At 42.4% G+C, this 7,875-nt stretch overlaps 1 pseudogene; it reads right to left on the reverse strand.

Moving 5' to 3' along the window:
• Window positions 1–328: 328 nt before the first annotated feature.
• On the reverse strand, window positions 329–2,166 carry LOC123082232 (uncharacterized; annotated as a pseudogene).
• Between the last annotated feature and the right edge of the window lie 5,709 nt (window positions 2,167–7,875).

Below are 7,875 nucleotides of genomic sequence, written 5' to 3' on the forward strand. Positions count from 1 at the left end.
ATTGTGTACGTGTATATTTTTGTGTAGGGCCCACCTCCTGTTTTCTTTGTATAGTTGAGGTTGTGGTCCACCTCTGTACTTATATATACGTGCCTGGTGCACCGATCAATACATCGAGATTGCACAGCCCATATCTTGTCCTTCTACAATATTGCATGACACATCATTGTTCAGCAAGTTCAGATACTACAAAGCAGCAGCACCAAATAACTGAATGTAACATTTTAGTTCACACACATGGCATACAAATAAATTGTTGAATTGGGGAGCCAGAAGAACTACAGCAACCCACCTTCAATTCTCCAAGTCCAACATCATAGGGCTCAATTCAACTGAGCACCACTTGGATCCGTCCCGTCGAACAGCCGATGCCATCGAGAACGGCGAGTCTCTCCTCGTCGCACCACGCCGTCTGCTGGCTCACCACCTCCCAGTCGCAGCAGGGCCCCCTGTCCTCGACGCGTCCATGCTTGAGCAGAGCGACACGCCGCAGCGCCGTGGATGCCTCCACGGCGAACCTCACAAGGCGCATCTGTCTCTCCGTCCTCTGGAAGCCAATGACAACCAGCTCCTTCAAATGGTGATGGCGCGAAGCCGAGGTCTCCCCCGGTATCTCCTCCTGACTCGGCTCGTCTTCGCCATGGGAGACATGGACATAAAGGCTCTCAAGTAACGGCGCTGCCTCGATGAGCAGGCGTGGCCATGAGGCGTCCCATGAGGAAGGCACATCGGCGACGAGCAGCCTTCTCAGGCACGACATTATTCCAGAGAAGGGAGTCGTCGGCACGATCCACATCTCTGGCCCAGTGAACCGGAAGACGAGATCCTTCACAGTGATAGCGCACCGGAAGAAGAGCACGAGCACCAGAATCAAGCAGTCTCGATGGAAACGGTTTAGGGCAGCCAAACTGTCCCCTTCCAGTCGGCCAACCGAGCAGGCGAGGCTCACGCGCGCAAGGCACGGGACGGCGGCGGGGGAGCAAAGCAGCACGCAACCGTGCAGGCTTCGGGAGAGACCGGATCTCGACCACCATGTGCTCGCCGTCGACTACAAGCTCCCTGATTTCCGATCCAGGCGCGTCCAGGACCACCCTGCCGGTTCTTATCTTGAGCTTGCATGACAGGAGGTGTAGCACTTGCAGCTGCGGGCAGTCGGCGACCACTGCCTCGTATGCGGCCGGCGGCGTGGGAGCCGGCAAGTCTCGCAAGACGAGCATGGTGAGCGCGTTGAATCCCCGGAGCGGCGGGGGAAAGCAGTTGGCAGGCTTGAGGCTTCGCAGTCGGGACTGGCCGGGCTTCCTGCTGATGAGGCCAAGAGGGAAGCTGTAGGCCGGCGGCTCCGGATACGCGATCGGCCCTGTCGGCGTGGCAACAAACTCTAGATCCCGGACGCCCCAGGAATCGACGGCGTCCACGACCAGGCGGTTGATGGAGGACGAGGTGCTGTAGGCGAAGACCTCGAGCGACAGCCTCTCCACGCCCCGGCGAGCTTGGCTGGCCAGGAGGCTCTTGACGGAGCGGACCATGGATCGCATGGCGCGGCGCTCGTAACGGGCGGCGATAGCCTCTAGATGCCACCTGTCAGACAAGGTCGAGCTGATTTTCGAATCCCTAGCGTCGTCGCGGAGGCGGAAGCACCGGTGATAGCGCGGCGGCAGTTTGTCGGTGACCTTGAGGTCCAGGACGGGGACCTCGCGGGCCAGGCCGGCCCAGCGCCTGGAGAGCGCCGCGGCGCCGAGCGCGGTGCGTGTGTCCAGGCGGCGCAGGATATCAAGGAGGAGATCGTCGGGGAGGGCACCGAGCCGGTCCTCGTCCGCGTGCAGCCGCCGGCGGTGGGAGCCATCCATCCTGGCCATCTATCGTACTCGATCGGCGGGGTGGGCTTGCGACTATATCAAGCGGCGATTTCCTTTCTCGTCTGAATCCGACCAGGATTAAGGTAGTTTTTTTTTGAGAACGTCAGCATTATATACTCCCTCCATTCCATAATGTAGTGCTTTCTCTATCCACGTGCTTCAACTTTGACCGTAAATTTAACTATCAAGACCGATTGCGGCGGGAGCAAAAATTATATCAGTGAATTCGTATTTGAATGAAGTTTTCAACTATATAATTTTTTCTCTGGCCGCAGTTGGTCTCGTAGGTTAAATTTATGGTCAAAGTTGAACCTCGGGAAGCGCGGGCGCACTATATTTTGGAACGAATGGAGTAGTATTAACTATTAGTAATCATGTACGTGCAAATGCATGTATTTAAAATAAAATTGATCCTTATTCAGTTTTCACACTGGTATAAATGTGAACATATAATTTTAGTGATCTAAAATGTCTTATATTTATTTAGAGAGGGGGTATCTTTTATTCAAAATTATTGCTACTATAGAGATCTTATTTGAAGATGGAACCATTCAAATATATTCACATGATTTTTTTAAGGGAATATATTCCCATCGTTCACGGCAAACATCAATAGAAAAAACTCCATATTGCTATTTCAAACGGCTTAAATAACTTCCACTATACATTGGAAAACTGAAAACATGTCTATGCTTATATGATTGACTTACAATTCCATGCATGATTTGATTCCATTGTTTGATACTTCATCCAACTCTAACTCTTCTCTATAACTGAAAATCAACCAAGCAAAACAGAAAAGAGAAACAAAATATAAGAAAATGAGTAAACCTTATCTCACTTCGACGCAAAATCATGGATGATTGTGGGCGCCCAGCCGCTGATTATGTAAAATTACCTAGAAGGTTCAGCTCTGATGGTTCTGCAACCATCTTGTTTGGATATAATAGTTCCAGGGACAAACCTAAAAACTTTATTAGATGCCCTTGATGCATTGTAAGACCTTGATGTGTTAGCTCGAACAGCCCAACTGTATGAACATGTAAATCAGGTATCGACATGAAAACATGGACGAAGATTCTATATATTGTATGGACATGTAAATCAGGTATCGACAAGAAAACATGGACGAAGATTCTATATATTTTGTAGGTGAAAAATAAATTTCAGTTAGTAGTTGCCGCAAGTATATATGTATTGAAACATTCGACATACAGTATGTTATATCAATAGTAAAAGTTCAAATTATAACATTGTACAAATAGTAAGATATTTGCTCAAGATAACACATCAATTCACAAAACGAAGTCCCAAAAAGGTAGATCGTCCTTCTGCATATCAAAATCATACTATTAGAATCCATTAATCTTCAGAAATATATACTTGTTTTATCTAATTCAATCATCAAAAGCATATCGTTCCAGGAATAGGAGTTAATCTGAAGCATGCGTCTTGTTCTTAACCTCTCTTTGGCTGCTCTCTTCTCCTTCTAGTTGATCTAGTGAGATCCTTTTCCAGAAGCACATTCAGTAGAAGGAGAAAAATATACTTTGAAGGAGAACCATATTTTGACATAAGAAAACAGCACAAATTCAGTACAGGTAAGATTTAGTAGCTCTTGGTGTTTCGAGCCATTTATGCAACTCAGAAATACAACAAAATATAACCAGGACTGAATAATTGCACAAGTAAAAGAGTAGCAAGTGTCCAGTAAATACAACTTGGCACACGATCTAGCTTACGAACAAATGAAGAGATTGAAAGGAAGTATTGCTACATGCATATATAATGAACATACAGTGAAGACATGTCACAAAGCACATGTCAGTGAATTTGAACATTGTTCTTTATGTAACTGTTAAAACTAAGAACAAAGATTGGAACCATTTGTAATGAGTAAGAAGCCAATCCTTGAATTTTGGAAAATGTACAGTAAAATAATTAATCGAAGTTCAATGCAAAATAGAAAGTTGTCCATTAAGAGACATACTCCTTTTCCAGGTTCCTTATGATCACATTTAGCACACCATCGATGTTAATAAGCTCATCGCAGCCTTGGGATCAAGCCCGTGGATTATAACTTTATAAGAGATCAGACATTTGACACTTTAGTAAAATGATGCTTCATGAACAGCTACATGCATATGTATCAGTCTGAAAGTGACACCTCCAGATTGCAAAAGTTTGTGACCTCTTGAGTTACAAATTTACAAGCACAAGGATGAAGAAAATATAAAGGGAAAGAAGAGAACAATGCACCAACCTGCGTCTGCGTGACTACTGTAGCAACTAGAAGTGTAATCATGCATCAGCAAGTCTTCCGAAAACCTCTCCGATTACAATAGGTGGTTAAGGCCCGGTTTAATCTCCAAAGTGGCAAAGCTAGTAGATAGTACATTTGTAGTGAGAAAATAATTACAGAAACAGTCTTTAGAAATGCATGTTTCAGTTCAGAGTAGTTGTTTCAAGAAACCAAACAACAATTCCATTAAAAAATGCCAACTACAAATTGAGTAGCGGGCTTCAGAATTCTCGGAAGTCAAAATTGATTCATGCAATCTGTACACACTTGAAACCTACATCCCGTAGTCCGTGAACAGTTGAAGAAACTTGATATATGCAATCTGTACACACTTGAAGCAGTCAAGCAGCAAGCAGAAAACTGAATATGAAGCTTGCAATGGTTTACGAAAAGGAAAATCACATGAGTATGAGTACACTGAATGACCGAACTGAAAACTGAACATGAAGCATACCCGTCCATGGTGTTTCATGGAACCAGATTTCCTTCGCTGCTCCTCGACTTGCATGTTCTTGCAAAAAATATAGAGTATGAGGATACACCGAACTGGTGGCTTGATGTTAGGTGTTAAGGTAAAATAAACCTGATCAAAGTTCGCCCGCGTGGCGGCGAGGGCCCCAATGTGGCGGGTGGTGGCGGCCCGCTTTTGCATCCGTGGGGCAGCAGCCGACCCGCGCTTGTGTCCGTGTGGCAGAATCGAAGAAGCGGCGGGGCGATCCGCATTCGCGTCCGTGCGTCAGAAGAGGAGAGCAGCCGACAGCGGCGGCGATCCGCTCACGTCCGTGGGGAAGCAGCGGTGGGTGTGATGTTGACCGTGCGTAGCCGTTCGTCTGGCAGAAAAGGAGGAACGGCGGGTAGCCATGGAGACAGAGCGAAGGTGAATGAGATCAGCGCTAGCAGATGAGTGGTGGGCGAGATGGCGCAAGCAGAGGAGGAGCGCTTGCAGATGAGGAGCGGCGAGCGGTGGGGTCAGAAGGCGTGCAGGCAGTTTCTATTTTTGTTCAGGTGCGGCATGCGGATAGTTTGATGATGACGAGCGGTACGGGGATTAGATCGGTTGATTAGTGGCTTGTTGCGTTAAACACATAGATGTTTTAGACCCTTGGATCAGCTAGATAAACGGTTCTGGTTATTTGGATCTGCCCCTTTCTTTTTTTTATAGGGGTAGTATAGATAGTACGTAGATAGATAGATAGATTAAACAAGAGGTAAATACACCAGTGATGCTAGAACTTGTCATGAATGTGCATTTTAGTGCCTGAATTTGCAAAATATATTGAACTGGTTTTATAACTTGGCATGGACGTGCATATACAATTCAAATGATGTTTGTATACGTCCACGAAGCTGAGGAGGCGCGCCAGCATGCCATGGGGCCCGCTGTCGGTGCCAAGGATGCGTGGCCTGGTTTTTTTGCAAAAAACCTCTGAAATTGTTTTCTTTCAATAAGGCCCTCAGGGAGAAACTGACAAATTATAAAATAAAAATTAGGTGTATAACTATAAGATAAAAATTACAACTTGTGTGCTCGATCGAACCAACAACGTACCAGTCGAGTGCGTGCGGCTAGCCACTCGACAACTTCCCATTTGCTGATATTTAGTGATTCATAACCTTTATAAACATTTGGCCGAACAAAATAAATAAAGAGAATTTAATAATCCAAAAAAACGGCATCAGATCTATGACCGAACATGGGACCAAAGCTTGTAGATCAGGCACGGATGTCACTCCAACCAATGAGTTGTCATGTATCAAAAGTACAAGTACTTTTTATGACTATATAACAAACATAATTTAAAAAGAATGCAGAAATATTCATGTCATTTTAAAAAGGATTGAGTGCTATTTTAAAACATATTCATAAAATTGAAAATATTTATGAATGATTAAAATAAGATTACAGTATTATTCATGTGGGTATTTCAAAAAAATATTATTTATGTCAAGATCCGCAGTCTAATGGCGGACTAGACTTGTATTTTTTTAGAAAACACACAAACTTATATACTATATAAACTTTTCAAAACAACATAGTTTTTTGCTAAAGCATGAACACATTGATATACTAAAGAAATAGTTTATTAGAAAAGTGGAAATTTTAAACTTATATGGGAATTTATTTAAATATATGAACGTTTCTAAAATTACTTCCATATTTTATTAATAGCTAACATTTTCAAATTATAAAATATATTCTTAATTCATAATTTTATTATGTGTTTTTATGTTAAATTATTGCATAGGTATTTGATGAAATTATATGAAATTTTTAACGTCATTTGTTTTAAACATATGTACATTGTTTGTAACGTGATAATAACTTACGTATTTTTAAAAAATGAAATGAAAAAGAACAAACCTGTTCAAAATTGAGCCACATTGTGGTTCGTTTTAGCCACACGGGCTCGTTATGATATAAAGTTAAATTTATCATTTTGCCATTCGGTGTTGTCGGTTGGAGTGGTATGTGAGGCCGCTATATAGCCCTTGGTTGCAGGTTCAAATCAATGTCACTATATTGCTGGAATAAATATTTTTAATTTATGTTGTTCAGCTTTATGTTTATAAAGTATATGAATCCTTTCTTGACACTAAATTTGAACTGATAAGCAATCCAACCAATTCAAAAAAATAGATTAATATTTGTTTCAATTTAAGAGTTTCTCTTTGAGGGCCTTTTTGTAAGGAAAACATATTTTAGGAGGTTTTCCAAAAAAGCCAGGCCACATGCCTTATCCCTTACATCCTGACGTGCCTCGTGAGCGTCATGGACGTATAAAAACGACATTTGAACTGTACATGCACGTCCATGTCAAGTTATGGAACCAGTTCAATGTATTTTACAAATTCAGGCACCAAAGTGCATATTCATGGCAAGTTCAAGCACTAGTGATGTATTTACCTCATTAAACAAACAATACTACACCTACGAAAGCAACGTACGAAGAGTTACGTAAGAGGTAAATACATTGGGAGTCTTAGAACTTGCACGCGACGGTCAGTTTAGTGCACAAACTTATAAAATACGTGATTTTGGTTATCGAACTTGCGTGAGCGTGCAAATACGGTCACATATCCTGTACGCGGACGTATCCGATGCTTGCTTGGCAGGCCAGAGTGTGCAAGGCCCACTGTCAATGACAAGATGGCACTCGGTGCGACATGTTCTTGCTTAAAACAGCCTCGCCTTTGTTTATTTGCAGAGAAACAATCATCATTGGTACCAAAAATACGCTCCAGGGAGGAGCGAAATACAGAAGCGCGGGTGGTGGGTCTTCGGTCTACCTAGCTCAGGTACGCACAAGAAAGACCCAACCATTGCAACCGGAACATTTACGTGTCTAACATGAGATACAATTTCACTTATACTGAAAACGTCCGGGATTATCAACTAAATATGTGTCGTGCACATGACGTGACTTAATACGATGTTCGACACATGTTCTTGCGTAAAATGTAGAGTCAACAGTTTATGAAATATAAACTTGTGTATTACATAAAATATATTTATTTAATACAGACATTTAAAATGTTATTAAATAAAAAAATAATGAATACAAAAAGAATTATACACTCGTGGCTTATATTTAAATTATACAGAATGATGAATACAATATTTATTAAATATTTATGAATATTCACTTGTGTATAATTTTTAATCATGATTTATATTCAAAAATAATATATAATTTACATATTAGACACGATTAAATA

This window comes from Triticum aestivum, chromosome 4A, assembly GCF_018294505.1.
Source record: "Triticum aestivum cultivar Chinese Spring chromosome 4A, IWGSC CS RefSeq v2.1, whole genome shotgun sequence".
In the NCBI taxonomy this organism is placed as follows: domain Eukaryota; kingdom Viridiplantae; phylum Streptophyta; class Magnoliopsida; order Poales; family Poaceae; genus Triticum; species Triticum aestivum.